The sequence below is a fragment of the Olea europaea genome, unplaced genomic scaffold (genome assembly GCF_002742605.1).
Source record: "Olea europaea var. sylvestris unplaced genomic scaffold, O_europaea_v1 scaffold664, whole genome shotgun sequence".
In the NCBI taxonomy this organism is placed as follows: domain Eukaryota; kingdom Viridiplantae; phylum Streptophyta; class Magnoliopsida; order Lamiales; family Oleaceae; genus Olea; species Olea europaea.
This window is the reverse complement of record NW_019265017.1, coordinates 106803-133011: the sequence shown is the minus strand read 5'-3', so window position 1 is coordinate 133011 and position 26209 is coordinate 106803. Positions and strand designations below refer to the sequence as shown.

The window sequence follows — 26209 nt, the reverse complement described above, 5'->3', positions numbered from 1 at the left end:
AATAATTAAGCTCAAAATCTTACTATGCATTAAAAACAATTTTTGTGCACTAAAATAATTCGAATGCAACCTTTTTTTTTATCAAACATGAAAAATGACTTTTAAAAATGATATATGAATTTTAAAGACATTTTTATTATGAAAATTTAGTTAAAAATATTCTCCAAAAGTCCATACACTTCAAAACTTTCAAATCGGAACAAACGAGGCAAAAAAGTGAAAATGGCCGGTGAACCGGACTCCCTCCAACGGTCCAGAATTTGGCCGTTCTGACTTCTGATTTTTATTGTACAAACGGCTATATTGGTCTTCTGGGCAAAAGGCGGTCGACCGAACGAGTCATCCGTAAATTCAGATTTCCTTATCGTTTTGGACGCTATAAATACCCCCAACCTCTTGCATTTATGATCATTACTTCTAAGAGCATTAATTTGAGATACTTTAAAACTTTAACTCTCTGCTCTTTATTTATCTCTATCAATTCATTCACTTTTGGAAAACTTTTGATTGAGTTTACTTTTGAAAATTATTTCATTTATCAAAGTTTTTCAAACCTAACACTTGAGCTTTACTTATTGCCATTCATTAAATTATTAGCCTATTTCTTTCCATTGTACTCAACTTTGAATATATCTTTATTGTGAAAGAAGATTCCTTTTTTAAAGTTTACTTTTGATTGAATTGTGGGTTGTGTTGAGGTCCCGGAAAGCTCAACTTTGTAAGAAGATCGGTACTCCTTGTTTGTAAGTCATCGAAAACTTTGTAGAAGGTTGGATTGCACCATAAGTCAATCACATTTAGTGAAAAAGGTCTTGCTCGTGATGGAGAACTTGGTAACAGAGGACGTAGATCGTGATTGGATCGAACCTCCATAACACATCGTTTGCATTCACTATCCCTTTCTCTTGTTATTTTTCAAAGTTATCTTGCTTGCTCTTTATTTTATTTGCAAATTGTTTATATTAGGACTTATTATTGAAAAAGATTTAAATAATTAATTCACCCCTTCTTGGTTAGTCATTCTTGGGCTTTCAGTCAACACATATGAAACAAATGCTTAAATGACCTTACGAAAAGATCTCACCACACTTATCATATCCCATTCCGCGTTACTCACACCTCGAGAACACATATCTCCTTTTATCGCCCACTATGCTCATTAGACTGATCACTCAATTCATGTCTAACTGGTAGGTCACAATAGATCCTAAGTCCACGGGATAATCCACTATCTCCACATCACTTCTCCCAACCTGCGTGGATAATAGGTCTTCACCTAACAGAAGTGATAGAAGTGTCTCTTTCACACACTCCACCTGATCATGGTCTCTTTACAGATAAATGATTCTATACATTTAATCACATCTCTACTCGTGATCCAAATGTCACATTCCATGTCCCCGATACAAATCACAATGCACCTCTAGGCATCTATACACCACCTTACCAAAAGACATCAAACACACTGCAGATGCATCCTAACCCATTATGCATGCAAGCAATTACACCAAGTAATCATATTGCCTCAAATTCTTGCAAATGCACATATCAAACACATTGAAATGCAGCATATTATCATGCAACAAATTAGGCAAACACACATGCAGAAAGGATCACACATAGATGTATATGCAGTAATTAGGTTTACTCTTAATAAACCTCACTATGATCATCACTCGACCCTATAGCTAAATTCGTCTCACCTCTCATCTTACCCTTCAGCTTATCCTTCTTCTTGGGACAGTCCCTAATAAAGTGCCCAAATTTACCACAACTGTAACACCGTCTACCACTCGACTTATCTCGTTCCTTGCCTTTTTTCTTACCACCCTTATGACTCGTGTCACTACTTGAATTACTACCGTCTTGAGTTCTATCCAAATTCATTTGCTTAAACTTCATCCTACTCTTCATCATATGTAACTCACCACTCTTCTTATTCTCTTTTTCAGCCTTGATCTCCATCTCTTTACTCCTAAGTGGGTCTATGACAATCTTGAGTATTAAGGTGTCCCTACCATACTTAATTGCATTCTCAACCTCTCTATATAAATCAGGCATGAAATTAAGAAACATAATAGCCTTATATGTTTTAGAGACCTTTATATCACAATTGATGATGTCTTGAACTAATTTGTTAAAGACATCCAGATTGTCGTCAATATCCTTTAAAGGGTCAATTTTAAAGCTGAAAAATCGTTCAAGCAAGTACAGCTTATTAGGAGTAGATTTAAGCAAATATAAGTCCTCCAACTTTTTTCAAAGTTCTTTTGTAGAATTAAATTTTTCAACTTTTCTCAAAACAGTGTCAGACAGATGTAAAATAATTGAAGTGTACGCAAGTTCATCATATTCTTTTTTTTGTACTTCTGTTAAGTTTACAAGAAATTTGTCATTTATGACTTTTAAAACATTTTGTTGGACCAAAATACCCTTCATCTTTTATTTCCAAATTGAAAAATCCCCTTTCCTATTAAAAATTCCAACTTCAAAGTGTGAAAACATTTTTAAGAAAAATAGAACAATCAAATGCACAGATAAGTCACACAAAATTATCTTACGGCCGCAATATATATCATTCTAGATTTCTAAGATTTCGTGAGATTCACGATCTTAGATAAAGGGAATGTTCGAACGGATCAAGTCCAGGTGTTCTAATAGGATAATCAACGCAACACGAAGTATGTAAACAAAAGTACGAATTTTCACGCAACACAGTCTCACACAGTGACTATATAGCAGTAAAAGTACAAAATCGACTATCAACTGGCAATCAAAACTCAACACTTTAAATATGGGAAATAACTCTTAAATTTCTAGTACAGGCAATGTTACCCTTTTACGATAACCACAAACCTAATGTCACCCCACATGATGACGCGCTAATGCTAAAATTTAAACTAAGATAAGTCATATATACCATACCGGACTAATCTGAGTCCGTAAATTATGAGACACACGAATTTATTACTTTATAACCACCACTATTCGTCCTAAAGTCTCTGAAAATGCAGCAACCAACGAACCACAATCGTTTCCCAAACGTACAAAGAACAACTGTGTCCAGATTTTACTGTACAACCTGAAACAAAAAACTAACAACACAAAAATGTCAGAAATAATGTGAGGAACAAACTACCTAAAGAGACCTCCTCTAGAAACAGCTACACGCGCCCTCACGTGCTGCCACCTTCTCTGTGCGTAGGCTTCACATGTCGACGCCACGCTCTAGACCTCCGGGACCGCCTCTACTTGCACGTCACACCAATGGTCTTCGTTTCCCAAAACTCCTTCTGGATTGTCAAGAAATTGCATGAACATATTTGATTTTTAGGCAATTTTTTGGACAATTTTTCGATCTGATTTCTGCCTTGTTTCAATCAGTTTTCTAGACCTTTTTTGCTATGTTTCACCAGCCAAAACCACCATCTTAAAGCTTTGATAACAAATATTGCAAAAGCTCTCTCAAAAGATCTTCAAATTGGTGGTTTTCCGGGCTCAGTCCAATATACATTTCTCTACCAACAACCAATCAACCGACTCTGATCCACAACCAATATAATTCACCTCGGTTGTTATTCAATCTTACTCACATAGGGCAAGAAATAATGATGATTTATGGCCATAAAGATTAGGAGAAAAGTCCACAAAGGTAGGTTATGAAGGAACCGCCAATTACACAAAGTAAACTTGCGTTTTGAATACTTCTAGGGTTCGTTTTTCACACACTTCAAGAGACAGCTGGGATTCTCCTTTTCTCACACAAAAATCACACAAATCATACTAGAAAGTGGCTAGGGTTATTGCCTTATATGTAGTCTAGGGTTAGACTTTAAGTTGGACCTCTAAGGGATTTAAATGGGCTAAGATTCAAGACATTCAAAAGGAAATACAATTAGGCTGGGTGGAGCTCATGGACTTAGTTGTTGGACTTATTTCATTCATCGGCATATACCTATAAAATAATTAACCCACGTTAACATCAAAACCCGGGATTCATTAGTTATCAAAAACCCAACATGGAGGATTTGATTTTTTTGCTGCAGGTTTAGAATGTTTCCTCTGAAGTTAGAACGTAATATTTTACAACTTTAGTAAATTGAAAATACTTTTCATTATGTTTCAGTCCATGTTTCTCATAATTAACAATATTTATGTAAGTATTCCATTGAGTATACAAGTTCCTTGCGTGAGCAGTTTAATTGGGTGTTGTGTTTATAGCCACTATAATTTTTCCTATTTTCTAAGAATGCACGTCTATAATCAACATTATTATTAAAATTGAATTGGACCATACAACTCAATAAGAAAAATCGACAATTAGACCAAAATTCGGTTTGATTATAACATATTAACCATTAAATAAAGAACTGATCAATTAAGAAAAACTCGCGTACCAAAAACCTATCACTGTTTTACCAATTTGACTACTTACGAGAACATTAAAATTAAACTTAGAACGAAAAAATTCCATGAACAACATTACTTGAAACACGCACCATTTCAATTCTCTCAACATAATCTGCTTTTCTACCCATTTCTTCACTCCTCCAAGTGATACACATTCGATGTGGGATTGACAAACTTCGAATAAAATCAATATCATATCCATATAATATTAACCAATATTTTGTAACCCGACCTAGATATTGAACCAAAGAATGAAAAGGGTAAAGTGGTTCAAAAGTTTCAACTGGAATTATCAAACCACAGGTAAATAAGTAAATAAATATTTATAAACAATTTAATTTTATTTAACAACAATATATAATTAAAATTTCATACCTGCAATTCAAAAGATATACAAATATGTCAAATATATGTTTTAAAATATACAATTTATTAGTTTGTAATTTGTTGAACCACTTAAAAACTCATTTCATTTTTACTGCCAAATTTGTAAGATAAAAAAAAAAAAAAAAAAATTGATCCGACAACGAGAAGAAATTGAATAACTTAAATTTATAATCATGCATGATGCACCATTTGTGTCATAAGTATTAAGTAAAATTTCAATAAATATTATCGGAATTTTGTCGATTTCGTGTATCAATTGGTGAAGTAAAGAATGGATATAAAAATTATCCATGTTGGGAGAACGGAAAACTCTACAAGTACAACTCTTTTTTTTAACAGAATTGGTACAGGAAGACAACTGTACAAAATATGTAGAAAAAATTTATATAACATTGTTGTGGAAGAATTGAAATAGTGTAGTGTTGAAAATTTGTTCAAAATCAATGGAATGATAATGAACTTATTGTTGGGCTCAATTGTGGAATTGGTAGAATCAAAAGAAATTGAAAAATGCAAAATTTGATTTTTTACCTATGCGTACGCACAGGCTTAATTTTGTGTATACGCGAGATGTGTTTTGGCAAAATCAGAATTAAATTTTGCTTCTACTATGCGTACGCACGGTTTATACTATGCGTACGCATAGTGTTAAAAAAAAGCCATTGACTGATTTTTCAATTTGAAACTTGGGAGCTATTTTGGATTAAAAATTGCCACTTTTCATCTTGTTTTGGCATCATTTCGTGATGCATTGATTGAGACCTATAAATAGGTGATGAGTGATCAATACAAACATTATTAGAATCATTGAAAACATCTTGAGATCCATATATCATTCCATATTGAATCAAACTATTGATTTAAATTCATATTCAATATCTTCCTTTGTGTTTTTAAAGTTTTGGAGGATTGCACTTGTGCTTTGGTGTTAAATCCTTTACAAGGCTTGATATAATATTACAAACCGTTTGCCAAAATCCTTAAGCATCTCATTCAATCCCGAGAGGGGACAAATATAGTTTGAGGACAACGATCCCGTGTTCAAGCCTCAAATTCGTTCTTGACGTATTTCGTGATTTGTATTCATTTTGTTTCTATAATTTTGTTGTTGTTTCTTCTCCAACCCCTTATTTTCTAACAATCTCAAATTATATCCTGCGATGGAGAATGATACAACTATGGCAACCATCAAACTCATGAATCAAGATCTAGTGAGATTGGATCGTTTTGACGGGACTAACTTCACGCGGTGACAAGACAAGTTGAAATTCCTCCTAACGATGTTGAAGATTTTTTATATTCTTGATCCAGATTTGGCGCCTTTGTCGAAACCAACAAATGGAGAATCCGAAGCAATCAAGACCGAGAGACAAAAATCCAAGAAGATGAATTGATTTGCCGTGGCCACATCTTGAATACATTGTCGGATCATTTGTATGATCTATACACCAATTCAACTTCGGCGAAAGAAATCTGGGAAGCATTGGAAAGTAAGTACAAGGCGGAAGAAGAATGTAAAAAGAAATTTTTGGTTTCTTTTGATTTTAAATTCTTAGAAAATATCTCTCTTCTTCCCCAAGTGCATGAGTTGCAAGCGATTGTCAACAAATTAAAGGCTGTGAAAATTGATATACCGGAGACCTTTCAAGTGGGGGCTATAATTGCCAAACTTCCTGGAACTTGAAAAGAATACCGGAAGAAGATCATACATAGTTCCGAAGATTATTCTTTGGAACAATTGCAAAAGTATCTTCGAATCGAAGAGGAGTCGAGAATACATGATAAAATTGAAAATTCTCATGAGGGTTCTTCTAAAGCAAATGCTGTGGAAAAAATAGAACCGCCAGCAAAATCCAACAAAAGGAAGCCTTCTAGGAACTTTAACAAGTCCAAGAAGAAGACAAAAGGAGGTTACTTTGTGTGTGAAAAATCTGATCACTATGTCAAGGATTGTAGGCATCGAAACAAAATAAGTTTGAGATCAAAGTGAATTCCATCCAAGATGACAAAATTGTGGCCACCATAAGTGAAGTAAAAGCAATAAAAGGAAATGTTCCCGGGTGGTGGTATGATACTTGTGCTGCGGTACATGTATCATGTCATAAATCTTTGTTCAAAACTTATCAAGAAATGGATGGAGAACAAGATATTCAAATGGGTAACGAGATGCGGTTTAATGTGTTTGGAAAAGGAATTGTAGACACTATCTTCACTTCTGGGAAAACCGCTAATTAATATACTACATGTTCCGGATATGAATAGGAACCTAGTTAGTGACAATCTCTTGGGAAAATCGGGCATCAAATGCGTTTATGAGTCCGACAAACTTGTACTATCCCTTAATGGGAAATTTGTTGGAAAAGGCTATTCGTATGAAGGAATGGTCAAATTATGTACCGTTGACAATGAAATGAATAAAAGTAATTTTGCTTATGTTATGAATTTATTTTCATTATGGCACACTAGATTAGGTCATGTTGGTAGAAATACAATGAAACGCATGAAAAAATATGACTTGATCTCATATGATGAAAATGATGAGCATAAATGCAAAATATGTGTAGAATCTAAAATGATTAAAAAACCATATCAAAGTATTAAGAGAACCTCTAGTTTTTTAGAATTAATTCATACCGATATATATGAGCTTAATGATATGTTAACTAGAGGTGGAAATAAATATTTTATAACTTTTATAGATGACTTTTCTCGACATACTTATGTTTATTTGATAAAACATAAAAGTGAAGCCTTTGACATGTTTAACACATACAAGAATGAGCTTGAAAATTATCTAGGTAATAAAATTAAAATTTTAAGGAGTGATAGAGGTGGTGAATACTTTTCCAATGATTTTAATTTGTTTTGTGAACAACATGAAATTATTCATCAATGTTCTGCACCTAGGACACCCGAACAAAACGGCTTAATAGAAAGAAAAAATAGAACATTTGTAGAAATGATAAATGCCATGCTTATTCCTACTAAGTTGTCATTTAACTTGTGGGGATGAAACTTTATTAAGTGCATGTAGAATACTTAATAGGATTCCTTCAAAATATACTAAGGTTTCTCCTTATGAATTGTGGAAAGGAAGAAAACCGAAAATTGGATACTTCAAAATGTGGGGGGTATCTTGCCTATTGCAAGAACACGAATCCTAATCGGACCAAATTGGGTTCAAGAGGCATTAAATGTGCCTTTGTTGGTATGCAAACAATAGCAAATCTTATAGATTACTAAATTTGGAGTCCAATGTGATTATTGAATCCAACGATGTGAAGTTCTTTGATGATTCGTTATCTTCGGATAATGAATTGAGGAAAAATCTTGAAAATATCTCTAGCTCAAGTGGAATACATGATGAAATATCTTGTAAGGATGTTGATGAATCTAGTAAACCACGAAGAAGCAAGAGAACTCGAGTTGAGAAGTCTTTGGGATCGGATGAAATCGATTCTCAACTTATCTCCTTTTACTTAGTAAAGGGAAATGAGTTGAACGTTGTGAGAACAATTCCTTTTGTTCTACAAGTAGAAACCGACTCTTAAGACTTATAAAGAAGCTATGGCTTCTCGTGATAGCACCTTTTGGAAAGATGCAATTAAGGACGAAATGGATTCGATAATGTCCAATAATACTTTGGAACTTGTTGATTTACCATCGGGATCCAGGCTTATTGGATGCAAATGGGTATTTAGGAGAAAATACAATGTTGATGGATCCTTAAATACCTTCAAGGCTAGATTAGTAGCCAAAGGATTATCGACAAAAGGAAGGAATTGACTATTTTGATTCTTATACACCGATAGCTAGAATAACATCGATTGTGATATTATTCGCTTTCGCTTCAATATATGACTTGCATGTTCATCAAATGGATGTCAAGACGGCATTCCTAAATGGAAATCTCGATGAGGAGATCTATATGGAACAATTCGAAGGGTTTGCCCTACCTAGAAATGAACATAAAGTGTGCAAGTTGGTGAGATCTTTATATGGTCTGAAGCAAGCATCAAAGAAATGGCATGAGAAGTTTGACTTAACAATAACATCATTCGGGTTTAAATATAATAGTGTTGATAAATGTTTATATTCTAAAGTTTGTGACGATTATGTGACAGTTATATGCTTGTATGTTGATGACATGCTGATTATGAGTAATCACATGGACGGAATAGAAGAAACAAAAATGTTTCTTTCTTCCACATTCAAGACGAAGGATCTTGGACAAGTGGATACCATTTTAGGTATCAAAGTCACAAAGACTAGTGGGGGTTACTATCTAAGTCAAACACATTATATTGAGAATATGATAAATAAGTTCAAACATTTGAACAAAAAGGAATGTAGTACCCTGATTGATCCAAGTTCAAAATTAATAAAGAATTATGAAAGGGCGATTGCTCAATTGGAATATGCAAGTGCTATATGGAGTCTTATGTATGCTGTTCAATGCACAAGATCGGATATAGCTTATGCAATAAGTAAACTTAGTAGGTTTACTAACAATCCGAGTAATGATCATTAGAAGGCTATTGTGAGAGTTCTTGGATACTTAAAGAAAACCAAGAATTTGGGCATACAATATACTAAATTCCCGGCGATATTGGAAGGATTTACCGATACTAGTTGGATATCTAGCACGGGTGAAAGTAAATCCACTTCGGGTTGGGTATTCACTCTTGGAAGAGGTGTTGTTTCTTGGAAATCAAAGAAACAAACATGTATAACACACTCGACCATGGAATCTGAATTTGTAGTTTTATTGGATACCGGGAAAGAGGTTGAGTGACTTAAGGATCTCTTATATGATATACCTTTGAGATCGAAGAATATCTCTTCAATACCTATCATGTGTGATAGTCAAGCCATGTTAGCAAAGGCATATAACAAGGTATACAATGGAAAGTCTAGACATATGAGTCTGAGACATGACTACATAAGAAAATTAATCAAAGATTGAATAATTTCCCTAAATTATGTAAGGTCAATTGAGAATCTAGCTGATCCTTTAACTAAAGCACTAAATAGAGATTTAGTGGCGTCCACGTCGAGTAGGATGGGGTTGAAACTCCTTAATTAAAAAGGTCCACCAATGACGGCAACCCTACCTGTCATTACTCAAAAGGTAATCCACGGGGTCAAAGGGTAACAACAAGTCATTCGAAAAGTGGATAGTTGCAGCATTATTTAAATCCGCAATAATCCTATCCTAATTAAATAATGCTAGTTGTTACTGAAGTGAGGGTTGAACATTAAAACTCTTAATGAAGTTCAGTGCTAAAATACAAGTATCTCTAAAAATAACAAAGATATTGGAAGAACTTCACCTAAATGAACTTCAAGGTGGTGCCGCCTCAATAGAGAGTTGGAGTTTCTCTCTTAAACGTTCATTGACTAGGATGAGCGCAAGGCCATAAAAGCACTAAGCGAGTTGAGGGACTTGAGAACACGTGATACTTATGTGTGTGTTCTCACCGGTATTGTCACAAGGAATAATTGGTTCAAAACTTCCATGCTCCCTCTAATTTTGACTTTACTTTGTTTGAATTACACTATGGTTAGATTCAAATCGAAAGATATCTAATCCTTATGTATAAGTGCCGTCTTTTTGAATATGTGATCGTATTGATTTTGAATAAGTGGGGGATTGTTGAAAATTTGTTCAAAATCAATGGAATGATAATGAACTTATTGTTGGGCTCAATTGTAGAATTGGTATAATCAAAAGAAATTGAAAAATGTAAAATTTGATTTTTATGTCTATGCGTACGCACAGGCTTAATTTTGTACGTACGCGAGATGTGTTTTGACAAAATCAGAATTAAATTTTGCTTCTACTATGCGTACGCACGATTTATATTATGCGTACGCATAGTATTAAAAAATAGCCGTTGGCTGATTTTTCAATTTGAAACTTGGGAGCCATTTTGAATTAAAAATTGCCACTTTTCATCTTCTTTTGGCATCATTTCGTGATGCATTGATTGAGACCTATGAATAGGTGATGAGTAATCAACATTATTAGAATCATTGAAAACACCTTGAGATCCATATATCATTCCATATTGAATCAAACTAATGATTTAAATTCATATTCAATATCTTCCTTTGTGTTCTTAAAGTTTTGGAGAATTGCACTTTTGCTTTGGTGTTAAATCCTTTACAACGCTTGATATAATCCTACAAACCGTTTGCAAAAACCCTTAAACATCTCATTCAATCTTGAGAGGGGGCAAACATAGTTTAAAGACAACAATCCCGTGTTCAAGCCTCAAATTCGTTATTGATGTATTTCGTGATTTCTATTCATTTTGTTTATATAATTTTGTTGTTGTTTCTTCTCTAACCCCTTATTTTCCAACATGTAGTGGACACGTTTTTCAAGTAACATTGTTCACAGAATCATTTCATTTTAAGTTTAATAATTTGTATAAGATCAAATAATAAAAAATGATCCGGCAATGTGAAGAAATTGAGTAACTTAAATTTATAATCATGCATGATGCACCATCTATGTCATAAGTATTAAATAGAAATTCAATAAGTGTTAATATTATATGGAGATTATATTGGCTTTATTGGAAGTTTGTCAGTCCCACGTCGAAGAAGGATCGAAGAAATGGGTATAAAAGTGGCCCATGTTGGGAGAATTGGAATAATGTAGTGGACATGTTTTTCAAGTAACATTGTTCATGGAATCTTTTCGTTTTAAGTTTAATAATATGTAAGATAAAAAATAAAATAAAATGTTCCGACAACGTGAAGAAATTGAGTAATTTAAATTTATATTCATTCATTATGCACCATCTGTGTCATAATTATTAAGTAAAAAAATCAGTAAGTGTTGATATTATATGGATATAGTATTGACTTTATTGAAAGTATGTTAATCGCACATTGAAAGTGCATCAATTGGAAAGAGTTAAGAAATTAGTATAAAAGTCGTCCTTATTGGGAGAATTGGAAGAGTTTTCAAGTAACATTGTTCAAGGAATCTTATCATTTTAAATTTAATTTTAATATTTTTGGAACTGGTCAAATTGGTAAAACCTTGATCGATTTTCAATTCGCTAGTTAATTGGTCGGATTCCCGGATGATTGTTTAGTTCTTTATTTAATGGTTAATATGTTATAACCCAACAGAATTTTGGTTCGATTCTCAATTTTTCTAGTTGAACTGATCGGTCCGATCCGATTTTAATAACGTTGATCAGGGCTTGACAAATGGCCAAAAGGATTGGATGTCACTAACCACAAATTAGAAGCAAAATTGGTTTACTCAATGAATTAATCCGACCTATATATCCTCGTGTATTCGCAAGTTGCAAGTAACAAATTGATTAATCTCGTACCAACATCATTATTTAATCTAATACAAAATAAATCAATACGGAACCAAAATTTTCAATCAATTCACGTTAAAGTGTAGGAATTTGTCCTCATTGGATTGAATGTCTAACATTCCTCAACCTAGATGAACATGAAATCCGCATAGAAAGAAAAATCAGGAATTCATATACAAACTAATGCAGACGAAGTAACATGAATATCTCAACTAGTAAGTCCATTTTCATCAGCCAGTAGGTGAGAGCGAGAAATTTAGAATTCTTAAAATTCAGAGCTCGCTCTCTTCCAATTCCTTCTCATCGCAAAACTACAACACTAACCAGCAAGCATTCCCAAAACTAATTTGCTAAAATAGAAATAAAATCATTAAGATGGATTCATACGACTATTTAGCAGCCCTCGGACCTACCTAACATAGATGTCCTTGAAATAGGGGATTGAATTAGTTGATCAAAAAGCTTGGCGACACAGATTTTTAGCACATTTTGATAAAAGTTGATGAAATTTTTGGTTGAAAATTTGAATAAAAATATGGATTTTGGTTGAAAATGAATTTGAGAAAAAGTGAGTTTCTAAAAATGGAATCCAAACATAGCTAATGAATTAGGGTTTGGTTCAAGGGAGCCTAACTCCACCAAGTTTAGTGATTCTCATCGACATCTTCATGGATCTTTCCAGTTGTAAATACCTTATAGTTTTTGTGTTTGTGTTTCTAGAAACCAATTATTTTAACTTAAAAAAAATTCTTTTCAAATCACTCTAAATATTTTATTATCAACTTCCACAAATACAATAAAATATTCGAGCGATAAAATTTGAGATTTTCAAAGGATGAAGCTGGAAAAATAGAGAGTAACAACCGCATGTTTATTAAAGGGGGAAAAATGGCAACTTGATCCAATTGAATTATATCTTAACTTCAGCTTTTGATACATTATCTTATAAAGATATAGAACAAAAGTATCCAAACGCACTTAAGATGACAACCTGATTCAGAATACCAGTCAGCTGTGCCTCAAGTGTAAAACTACCTAAAAGTAATTGTCCTTTCCTAGTATTATAATTATGAGTATTTTTAGAAAATTATAATTAAATTCCACTTATTTTTCTCTATTTCAACTACCAAAGAATATGGAACCTACTGGCTGTATAGGCCCTGTTACCGGCCACACACAATACATGGGGGAGGGGTGGGGGAATTTTTTATTTTTTTTCAAATAATCAGCCATCCCCACCCATCTACCTAGCATGTGAGGGGGGCCTGTATTGGCCTGTGAAATAGGGTCTATACAGCAGGCAAAATTCAAAGAATATTCCTTACATTCTCTTATGTTCTTGACGTAGTAGAAGTGTAAGCAACAGTACTATGATCGAATTCGTGATTGGTAACTCGTTGATTTCGTAAATATGGATTTGAATTAAAAAAACATTCTCCCAATTTATTAATTTTTAAGAGAAATTCCTTAGTCGGAGTTGGTTCTTTTTTGATTTGGTTATATCTAAATTTTCATGTTTCATAAAAAAAATCTTCAAAGTATAAATTATTGTGTCAATTTTCGAATTCACTTCCATGTGTTCACAACCGAAAAGAGGGACACCCTTTGCCTCTCAACCTGTAGCAGCAGATGCTAGATAGCTGGATGTGCTCTGATTCATTATTTGGGATTCTGATTCAAGAGCACATGATTTGGTGAGACAACAAATTTCCAAGTTTTTACTATTCTAAATAAATACTAATTTATGTGAACTTATACAAATTAACTTAATAATCAATGTGCTTGTTCGATAGTGCTTTTAAATATTTATAAAATGTGGATCATACTAAATGGATAAACGACTTATTTAATAATTAATTTTCATTGACGATTTAGCTCCTGTTTGAAAATCATTATTTGAGAAAAATAATGTTTTAAATAGTGATTTTCGGGAGAATGTATGATTAAAAAGTAAGAAAAATTTGGGGTTCACATGTAAAATATTTTATTATGTGAATGTAGTTGAAAATAAATATGTCAAAAAAAAAAATAGAGTTTTCAAATCATGGTTAAAAAGGAGCTTATTGTAATTGCCATCTTAATTTGAAGGATGCTAATATTATGGAGGTCGTTAAAAACATTTTAGCAAAATTTATTACCTTCAAGTCTTTAGCATGCATAAACCATCATATTACCTTAAAAGACACAAGGCCTCAATATCAATGATGATTTCTTGATAAACTTATCGTCCTCTTAAACTCTAAGAAAAAATACATAATTATCGTAATTTTAAAATATATCTTCAAATCTAAGAAACTTGTGAAATTCTTTAAAAAATACCACCTAATAAAATTTTTGTGACCCGTTTATCAATTAAATAGATTAAGTTCACAATACACTCAAATCACACATAAAAATATTGTCACAATTACAAGTTTAATCACAAATTATCAATTTGACTAATTACAATTACATAATTAACTAGTTACAAATAACTCTTTGTCTCCCTCACCCCACGTTGTCCACTACATTGTCGCCACCTTAGATTCAACACCCACCACCTACACCTCAATCCACAACCACCCAATGGTTTTTTATGGCTTTCCAGCCAAATTAGATGGTGCCAGAGTCAAACTAGAGATTTTTAGAACTGCACTGTACTTACAGAAAAGAAATGCACAGATCTCTTATAGATCACACACTATTCATGAGGTGAGTAGCTATATTTTTTCAATATAAAACTCACACGGGACCCACCCCATGTGAGTTTTCTGAATTTATTCTGTGGGAAGGATTCTATACAATTAGAATTATTGAGATTTTTAATAGCTTGATTCACAGATGGTGCCAGAGTCAAACTAGAGATTTTTAGAACTGCACTGTACTTACAGAAAAGAAATGCACAGATCTCTTATAGATCACACTATTCATGAGGTGAGTAGTTATATTTTTTCAATATAAACTCACACGGGACCCATCCCATGTGAGTTTTCTGAATTTATTCTGTGGGAAGGATTCTATACAATTAGAATTATTGAGATTTTTAATAGCTTGATTCACAGGAAACTCTAGCAACTTATGTGATGATTATGTTTCACAAAAGTGTGGGAGGCCACAACGTCAAATTGGGAAAAAGTAAGTTCGACACAAATGAAGGCAATGAGCAGTGATTCCTCCATGAATCGTTTTTTTCTCTCTATAGAGACTTGTATTCAATTTGCTTGTATAATGGAGAGAAATAGTCTCAAGGAAAGTAAAAGATATTTACGAGAGGGCTGCTACATGAATAGGGCCACGTCGGCACAGGCCCCCTACCAATAGGGTGCGCAGAGTGCACCCCCTAGACGAACAAGGCCTACGTGGCCCTGTCCATTAGTCTTTTCCTGTTTACGGTGGGGTTAGGTGGGATATTGTGAACCATGTGCAAATGTTTTGAAAGTGGGTGTGGGTGGACGGTTGTAGGGTGTGTATAATATGTTTTTAAATTAAAAAATAAGTCTCCTATTTGAGTCCCTTTTTTTTTTTTCAAAACACATTTTTTCGAAATCCATTTTCAACCATACATTTTCCTATAAAATAATCTTATACATAAATTCAAAAAAAAAATTCTATTTTTAACCACACATTTTTCAAACAATCAATATTTCAAAACACATTATCTGATTTTTTATTAAAAAAAATAATTACTACCCAATTTTTTAAATTGAAAACTAAAATGTAGGTTTAAGTTAAGTTTCTCTAAAATCTAAGACCACATTTGTCACCCATTATTTGGAAAATTAAAAAATTTTGAACAGTATTATTTGACAAATGTGTGGTTAAAAAATAAATAAACTTTATTGATTTGTATATAGAATATTTTATTGTGCGAATATGTGATGGAGAATGATACTATAACAAACAATTTAAAATTTTAAAGGTTGCTAAACTAGCACTAATTGTCATCAAAAGATAAATTTAGCACACTGACACAATGTTTTTATAGTGGATGGTTATATTGTCAACAAAATTTTTATTTGATATACTACGTTTTGATTGTAATTAAACTTTTCAATCTTTACTCATTATATCAATTATTTTCTTAACTTTTTTTCGTCGAATTCTTACATTCAACGTTCCATTAATCAGTACATCTTTTTTTATGATGAATTATATCAAAATATTTTGTCTTTCATAATTTGAAATGGGGAAAAAAAAAGAATTTGCACATTTATTTATTTATTAATTATTAAATAAGATATTTTATGCCATTTTCAATATACTTTTGGACATAAAACTATTATAAAATACGAAATGTGTTAATTAATGAAAAAATTGAGGACATGAATGACATAAAAAATCGTTAAGAACATAAATGCTATAATGAACGAAAATTAAGAACCTTAAATACAATTAATTGTGGTGCAATAAATAAAAATTATGGAGTGAATATAATTACCCTCTGTCTTTATAAAAAAAATTATGTCAATTTGTTGTTGTTGTTGTTTTTTTTTTTTTTTTATATAGTTTACACATTTGCTTGGCTTAAGAATTTATTTAATTTTATTATTATTTTTATCCATTCCCCCCTCTTTAAAATAAAAGAAAAATTATAGCCAAGGTACTAAACTTTTTATTTTGCAACAAACTTGTCTTAAACCTTTCATATGTGCCATCCAAAGTACAAAACCTTTAAAAAATTTGTAGGAGAAGTCCAAAATGTCCTTATAATTTTGACCAAATAATATAATTATGTTTTTCTAAAAGCCTGTTTAAGCCCTCTTTATTTTTTCAAAAATGTATTTTGAAATAGTGATTTAATATAGAATGTGTGATTAAAATTTTAAAAAAAATAGATTTACGTGTAAGATTATTTTATTGAAGAATGGGTGACTAAAAATAATAGAAAATAATGTATTTTAGAAACTAATGGGACCAATCAAGAGCTAAAAAATCAACTATATTTATAATATTAATAATTAAATCAAAAATCAAAAAGTCAAAAACCAATTTCCTCCCCCCCCCCAAAAAATAAAAAAGCAAAAAACCAAAACCCTCCCCCCCCCCCCCCATCCAACCCCTTACTCAAAAGGGAGATTTTTTTATTTGACCTATCACTATTCCTTTTTATGGAAATGTCTATATTATCTTTAATGAAATTATTCTTTCTATATTACAACATATGTCCTAATCTTTTAATCTTTTATCTTCTATTTAATCTATTTTGGATATTTGAATATAAAATCATTCTATGATCTAATAAATAGGAATAATCTGTAACATACATATCATATTTTCTAAGTAAAATACCATATTCTTCAAATGGTAAATTTATATTTTTTAATTGAGATATAATATTCTTTATTTCTTTTAACATTCTTTCTAATAAATTATCTAATCCTTCAATTGTATATCTTGGCATTTATCAAAATAATCATCATGCAATTGTTCATGTGATTCTTTTAAGATCTTAAAAAGATTCACTCTAATTTTGACACAAGTTTAATAGTTTTACTTTAGGTTTGATCTAGACCTATATTCTTAGAACCAAGTGATCTTCAAGCTCTGAATTTGTAAACTGCTTCCTTCAACGGCCTCCTGCCTTCATGGAATTGTTACTATTTTAGATACTTGCTCTCACTGTATCAACTTCTAAATAATAAAATTTTAGACTTCTGTTAAAGAAAAACTCTCTTTTTGCTAAAATAAGAAGGAAACTTTCTATTAGATCCTTCAAAAATCTATGAGAAAAAGATTTAGAAGCTCATACTGATATCAAAATATTGGGATTTTATTTGTATCAGAATTAAAATAAGACTTCTATTTGATATAAAAGGATTTCCAGAAAAATTGGTTTTTCAAATTGAGAATGAGCTATTGCTTACAATTCGAGATTTCAAGATAGGATGAGATGATATTCTTCTATAATAATGTCTCTATTTATACAAGTTTATGAGACTCTATTACATCATTGATTACATCAGCAAGGCACACTTGCCTCTCTATTTTCCTCCTTGAGTCTACATGTTGCTTCAACTTTTTATCTAGAGAGCATATTTTTCTATTATTGCTCTTATCTTCAATGTCTTCACATGCAGCTGGGGCACTCCCTTAGCTGACAGGATTCTTTTATAGTGGTAGGACATCCTGAGAATTGTTATATATCAAATCTTGTAATATAGTCTTTTAAAATTTTTGATTTTGCATATCCTCCATTGGATACCAGCATCCAATTTTCATATTGGCTCAAGCACGAGAATTTTTTATCAAACAAATTTTTGGCAATGTTGTAAATGACTTTAATTCCAAGTGCTCTTCTATGTCTGATCCATGATTTTGTCACTGTTGGGACTTTCTATTTTTCTCTGTAATATCAATTTGGAAATTGGCTGCAACATATCCAATTGAGATTATGTGTTCAACTGGATAATAAACAACTCCATCATATTCTGAACTTATTGAATAGAATTTCAAAAATATTTTTCTTCCTCTGACGAATCTGGATACTTCTTTAATGAATATGTCAGCAAACTTTAAAATTTCAATAAAATCTTTTCTTGGATGGACCAAATCCATGAATTCATAGTCTGCCATAATTTTTATAAATGAAGGATCACCTCCTTCCATGCCTGTTATTTTGGGGTAAACATTATTTCTTAGAGAAATGAAATATGAATCACTCATTTTTATTTCATAAGCAATTCTGACTATTTCGGCATATTTTTCTTCTTTTGGATCTAAAGGGATTTTATCTTCTTGGTCTATGATGCTGATTATTTTGGTATCTCTTTTATCTTCATGTATCATAATTTTCTTGGTTGATGATACAGAAATGGAATCTCCTTTATTATCAGTAGGTATGTTGTCACGTTTGGGTCCATTGCTGCTTCCAGCTGGTCCCTATTTGGTATTGATTTGGAAAACTCATTTCTGAGCTCTTTGGTATATCTGTCTCAGACAATATATCTTTTAATTGTGCTGCAATAGCATAAACTTGATTTTTGAGTTTGATGGCGTATTTTTTATGCTCAGTATTCAACAATATTTTTATATTTGAGTTGAACATTTCTGAGATCTGAGTTGCTCCAGAGTTTATATCTTCGGATTCTTCTCTAAAAAAATCTGTCATTTTTTGTATATGTAGGATAAATTGGTATAATTCCATGATCTTATCTTTATCCATCAACAAATTCTATGTTTCTGCTGAGAAAATCTGCAAGAAAATTATTAACTTCTTTAATATGGACTATATCAAAATTATAAAATACTAAATAAGTTTGCCATATATGGAGCCTTCTGTATTGGGATTCTGATGGTAATTTATTCCTGACTAATCCTGTAACTTGAGAATTATTAGTTTCAACAATAAATTTTTTGGACAATAAGAATAATGAGAACTTCTTTATTCCTCTAATAATTGCTAGTAATTATTTCTCATGAGTAGTATAATTTATTTCTGCTTGGTTAAAGGTTCCACTTGAATATCTACAAATTTCATTTAGATTTGTTTTTAATATAGCTGCCAAATATTTATCTGAGGTATCAGTATTAACAATCAAATTATCTTTTTCATCTGGTAAACTTAATTTTGGTAAATTTTTCCATTCTTATTTTAATGATTTAGTTATTCCTGTATGTTCTTCATTCCATCTTTTAGTATTTATTTTTCTAATTAAAACTTGAATTTTATATCTTTTCTTAGAAAGATTTTCAATAAATCTTTCAGAATAGTTTAAACATCCTAAAAAAAAATTTATCAGTTTTTTGGATTTTAATTTATCTGAAAAACTTTCTATCTTTTTTGAATATATGAGTCTGTAATTTTATTCCTCTTTTACCTATTGATAATTCAAAAAAGTCTATCTCTTATTTTTCTATTATAGATTTCTTTTTAGATAATACAATTCCTTCTTTTTTACATTCGTAATAAATTGGATTAAATGATTTCTATGCTCTTTTTTACTATTAGAATATATTAATATATCATCTATATAAACTATTAGAAATTCGTTAAACTTTTTAAATATATTATCCATTTTTCTTTGATATATTTATGGTTCATTTTTCAAACAAAATGACATAACTAACCATTCATATTTTCCTTGAGGTGTGCTAAATGCAGTATATTATGTACTATCTTCTTCCATTTTTACTTGCCAAAATTCTGATTTACAATTAAATTTAGAATAATATTGTTTTCCTCTTGCAAGATTTATTAACATTTCTTTATTTGGTAAAAAGTAACCATCAAATTTAGTATATTTATTTAATTCTTTATAATTTATGACCATTCTAACTTTTCCTCTAACTTGTTCAGAGTGTTTCATAATCATAAAGGTTGGACTACTATGAGGTTCATTATTAGGTCTAATAAGTTTCTGTTCTAACAATTCTTTTATTTGATTTTTAATTTCTTGTATATCTTCTATAATATACATCATTGGTCTAACTTTTATTATAACATTTTCTATTAATTCTATTTTGACTTTTGGGTGATATGGTTTCCAAAATAATAATGGATTTTCTCCATAAACTTTTTCTAGTTGTTCAATGATTTTTTTTATATTCATTTCTATTCCTGTTTTTAGAATTTTTTTTTACATATTATTCTTTTATTTTTTATTTCATTATTTATGATTGGTTTTTTCTCCTATTTATCGCCATGCTGGACTGGCTGAACTCTATAAGGTTTAAATTCTCTAGAAATTTTTAATAAGTGTCCACAAGGTGTTTGTAGCATTATCATATAATTATTTTGTTTATAATATTGAAATTGTTGTATAAAGTCATTCCCTAATAATATATCACATTCTAGTTTATCATAGTTATATACTTATTTATTGTAACTTGTTTACTTACAAGAATTATATTAACTTTATCGGCACTATTAATTATTTAAGTACTTTCTCCTGTAACTCCAGTTATTTTTATATTACTATTATTATTCCATGATTTTATTAAAAAAATTTTAAATATTGTTATATCACTTCCTGTATCTATCAAAGCATAAGTTGTTATATTTGTTTCTACAATAGTAATTTCTATATAAACAGCTAATGGAAAACTTATCTAATTATTCATCTAATTCTTTTTACATAGTGTAGTTTGTCCATTATGAACAATAAATAATCACTCTCTTTTTATACTATAATCTTCTAATCCATTTAAAAAACTCATTTCTAAAAGTATATGAGGGTTTACATCCATACTTTTATCTATGTAACATGGTACTAAAAGATCTATTCCTCATATTTTTATTGGTACATTAACTTTCAAATCTGTAATATGTTCCTGTCCATCAAAATTTACATACTTATATGGCTCAGTTTTATGAGTTATTAATCCTTTATTTCTAATTGAAGCTATGTGACATTCACTAAATCCTGTATCTATTAATATATTCGGTCCATTTATATTTTCTCTTCCATTATAATATTCCCCTTCTATTTTCATATTTCCAGCATTTCTGTATAATTTTATTTCTTTTATTTTGTTGATTTCTTCTAACTGGTTTGTACTATGTATTTTAAAACTTTTTGATCTTTTAATTAATTTTTCATCCTTAAATGTTATGTTATTAGAACATTCTCCTTCATTTAATTCTGTTATTTCAGGTTTATTTTTTGCTATACTAAATTCATATTTTTCTGGAATTAAACTTATTTGTTTATTTGGTTCTATTAATTTACTAATATCTTTACATTCTTTATAAACTTCAATATATGGTTTATTGGAATAAATATTCCCATAATTAGAATTGGTAAATGTGTATAAAGCTCTATATTATATAGTCATAATTTGATCACCTGGTTGCATATATCATCTATATGAAGTTTGAAATGTAGTCCTAAAACTTTATTAAAGTTTCTATTTTTCAATGATACACAATATTTTGGGTAACATGTAAACATAATTTTTTGATATGCCAAATTTCATTCTATTGTTCCTAAATGATTGTCTTTTAAATTTATTATTCTTCCAGCATGTGAAGTTATAGTTAATGGTGAGTTTATCCATTCTCTAAATAGTGATTTAAACATTATTTGTATTCCTACTAAATAAACATATTGAATTTTTTCACTCCGTTTTTTGCTAATCTTTGTTAATAATTCATCAACTGTATTTTTTGTTAAAAGATTTAATTTATATTGTCCATAAGTTGTCCTTACATCTATGATTTTTTCTATTTTGTGATATTCATTTATTGCTATTCTTTCTCTTTTCCAAATTCTATCAAAGACTTCCAATTTTCCTATTTTTAAATCTAAGGATAATTTTTGCAATTTTCTAAACTTATTATTATCAAAAGTGACTTTTAATCCATATCCTTCTATTCTTTCATATTCTTGTATATTTATATTATTACTTTCTATTTCTTCAATCTCTTTATTCAGATCCTGATTCATTCTCTTTTGTTTCACTTATATATACTTCTTGATCATAGTATTCTTCAATATCTGATATTTCACTTAATCCATCTTTTATTTCTAAGTATTCTTTTTGTAATATTCTAACTTTCTTTTTATCACAATCAGAGCTTATATAACATATTTCTCCACAATTCCAACATTTACATTGGCATTTATTTTTCTTTTTATTCTTCTGTTGATTATATGGGTTATTTTTTCTTTTGTAATATCTTCTTCTAGGTTTTATATATTTTTTATTAAAATTTCTAAATTTTTTAAATTTTTTATTTTTATACTTTCTTTTATTAATTCTTCTTTCAGGATTACATCCTCATTGCACAGGGGTTTCCATGTTTTCATAACTTATTTTAGTTAATTTTCCTGATTTTTTTATTAATTGTCTCTGTTGACATATATATGCAAGTCTTTCAAATAAAAATTTTATTCTTAAACCTAAAGTCCTAGGTATTCTAGTATTATCTCTAACATATTTTTCAAATTCTATTTTAAAATATATTCTCCATGAATCTGGTAACTTATTATAGTACATGTCTTGGTACACTTCTTGGTTTTCATTACTATAAAATTGAACATAATAATAGTTTCTAAATTCACAAGTATATTATTTAATTTTACACATATCACATATTGTTAACTTTATTAGTTTGATCCTAGCACTACCTTTTTCTCTTATTGATTCTTTTTCAACATTTCTTATCCAATTTTCTTCTAAAAATTCATCTAAAATATATTCTACTAATTTTTCTATACCTTGTCTATCTGATTTTATTATTTCTATTTGTACATTTCTTTTTATTAATGTTTTTGTATCATTGCTTATTCTTTCTCACTAATTTCTAACATCTCCTTCAAAGGATGCTATTAAGAAATATATTCTTCTTTCAATAGTTTTCCATGTGTTATCTTTATTATATAAAAAGAATAATATTATTGAATCTGCCCAAGTTAATAAGACCTTTTTAGTATCTATTTTACAATTTAAATCTAGTTTTGTTCCTCCATGATCAATTGGTTTATCATAATTATCATTTAGTTCAAATCTATTTTTATATATACTTCCTTTAGGTAGTTGTCTATCTCTTGCTTTATCATAGAATTGTCTATATGGTTTATTATATATAGGTGCATAACTTTCATCTGTATCATGTAATTCCTATTTAGATGTTCCTGCTGGATTAGGCCCTCCTCCAGTATTCATTAAAATTTGGTATTCACTTATATTAATTAGGCTTAATTGATCAAAATTTTCTATTAACAAATTTAATTCTTCACTCATCTTCTTTTTCTTCTACTTTTAATTTTTGTAATGATTTTTCTTTAGATTCTGCTTCCTCTTCTAATATTTTTGGTAATATATTTTTTCTAAATTCATCATCCATGCTTCCTGTTTCTATTACTATATTTTCTTTTTCTATATGTTTCTTTCCTATTCGAGTCATCTCTTTTTCTGTAAGTTTTTTTTATCTATTTTCTTATCTTTATTTTTGTTATTTTCTTTTAATTCTCTAATCTCAATTTTTAATATATTTATATCGTTTCTCGTTTCTTTTACTTCATTTCTCAAATATTGTATATCATTTATTAACATTTTTATTAATGATTTTAATTCTTCTATGTATTCACCTATTGACATATTAATTTTTTTCTTATTTCTAACTCATAGGTTAATTTGTATCTTTTATCTTTCTTTTTATCTATTATTTTTTCAAATCTTCTCTCAGCTGTATCTAGATCTACTAATTCTTCTTTTACTATAATAAAATATTTGCTCTCAAGTTTTAATCTTTCGCATTTTAATTTTAATAATTGTCTATTATTTGATATTCTCATTTCTTCTAGTATTAACATTATATTTCGTATTTCTTTTTGTATTTTATCTATTTTTATAAGTAGTTTATTTAATTTTAAATGTGTATTATTACTTGTACTCATACTTTTCTTTATAATATAAATTATTTTCTTCATCTTCATATATATTAATAGTTTTTTCGTATGTATATATATCTTTTATTTTTTCTATTATTAATTTATCTAATATTTGTTCATTTATTTCTTTAGGAAGTTCTTTAATTATTGTTAAAGTCATTATTTTTAATCTATTATGAATAGATTCTAAAAATATATAGCTGCCTTTTTCTTCTTCTAAACGTCAATAATTATCTATTTTTCTTAGTTTAATTTCCATAATCTCTATGTTTTTATATAAATATTTGTTTAAGATGTATAATCTAAATATTCCTTTAACTTTCTAATAGTTAATTTTTTATTTATTTGCAAAATTTAAGTATTAATCTAGAGATTTTTATTTCTTTAGGTAACATTTTTATAGGCTTTTTCATGATCTCTATAATTCTGATGCCAATTAGGGGGCTACTTAGAGCGAACAAAAATCAAATAAGAATATTAATCAAATAAATCAAATAAAAATTATCAAATTTCAACCAATATTTAATTTTAAGGACTAAAATAGAAAATGTCTATATTATGATATCTTATTATGTAATATCCAAATGTAGAGCATTTTTGGTATGTAAATTATCCGAGGGTCATTTTGGAAAAGTAACGCATTTGAAAATGTTATTTCCATAAATTTCCCTACTCAAAACCACCGCCAGCAGCCCACCTCCGCCTAAACAGTCGCCTCAAACTCCACACACCACTAAGACCAACTCATCCGTCGTCAATCACCCCTGCCACCTACTACAACCAAAATAAGAGCAAGACAACCACCTAAACATACACATTAAACAACTACTCGTCGCACGCCGGTCACCCACAACGCACCGGCCAACCACAATACTCAACCCATTTCGTAACCACCGTCGCTACATCGCCCAATTCTAGATTCACGCTCGGTCCATGCTCTTCTCCAGCCACTGTTCCATAGTTTTCCCGAACCCACAAATCACATCCACACAAACAGTCCGTGCGAGTTAAGACTACTGTTTTAGTCCGCCTCCATCACCATACCCACAGTTTTTTCCGATTGCTGTTGTTTAGTAAAGCTACAACAACTTTGGTAATTGTCTTGACTGTTATTGCAATCATTAACAGTATATACTACATATTTGTGATTATTTATGTTGCCACCATTCTCATTAGTATCTTGAATGTTGGTTGGGTAAAATTCTGTTGACAGGTTATCCCTTTCTCAAGAGGAAGTGCCTGGGAGCAACCTCCTCCAGATTTAGCATCTTATTTGTATAAAAATCGTATTGTCTACTTGGGCATGTCTCTGGTGCCATCTGTCACTGAACTGATACTTGCAGAATTTCTTTACCTTCAGTATGAAGATGAGGAAAAGCCAATTTATCTTTATATAAATTCCACTGGTACAACCAAGGTTAGACTTAATTATTACAAGCATGGTGCTTCAAATTTTGTTAATGAAATATTTCTCCTGGTACTTTACAAGATATTTTCTGTGTCATTTTTTTGAGTGGAAAAGGATACAATATTTGGATGACTTAGCCTCCGTTTGGCAAATTTCTAAATGGTTTATAAAGAGGAATACTAGTGTATTCCTTGAACGTGGATAATAATGAGTAGCAGTTATGAATGTGTGGTTGAAATTAATGTGTCTTTGACTTTGACTGAATTTATAAAGCATTTATAAATTTGTATCCCACTGGCTTTGCTATCTGTCATTGCTCAAAACTCGTGCAGTTAAGAGTA

At 30.3% G+C, this 26209-nt stretch overlaps 1 pseudogene; it reads left to right on the top strand.

The window, feature by feature from the left end:
- The window catches only part of LOC111390247, a 31527-nt pseudogene that overhangs the window by 1306 nt on the left and 4012 nt on the right, over positions 1–26209 (top strand).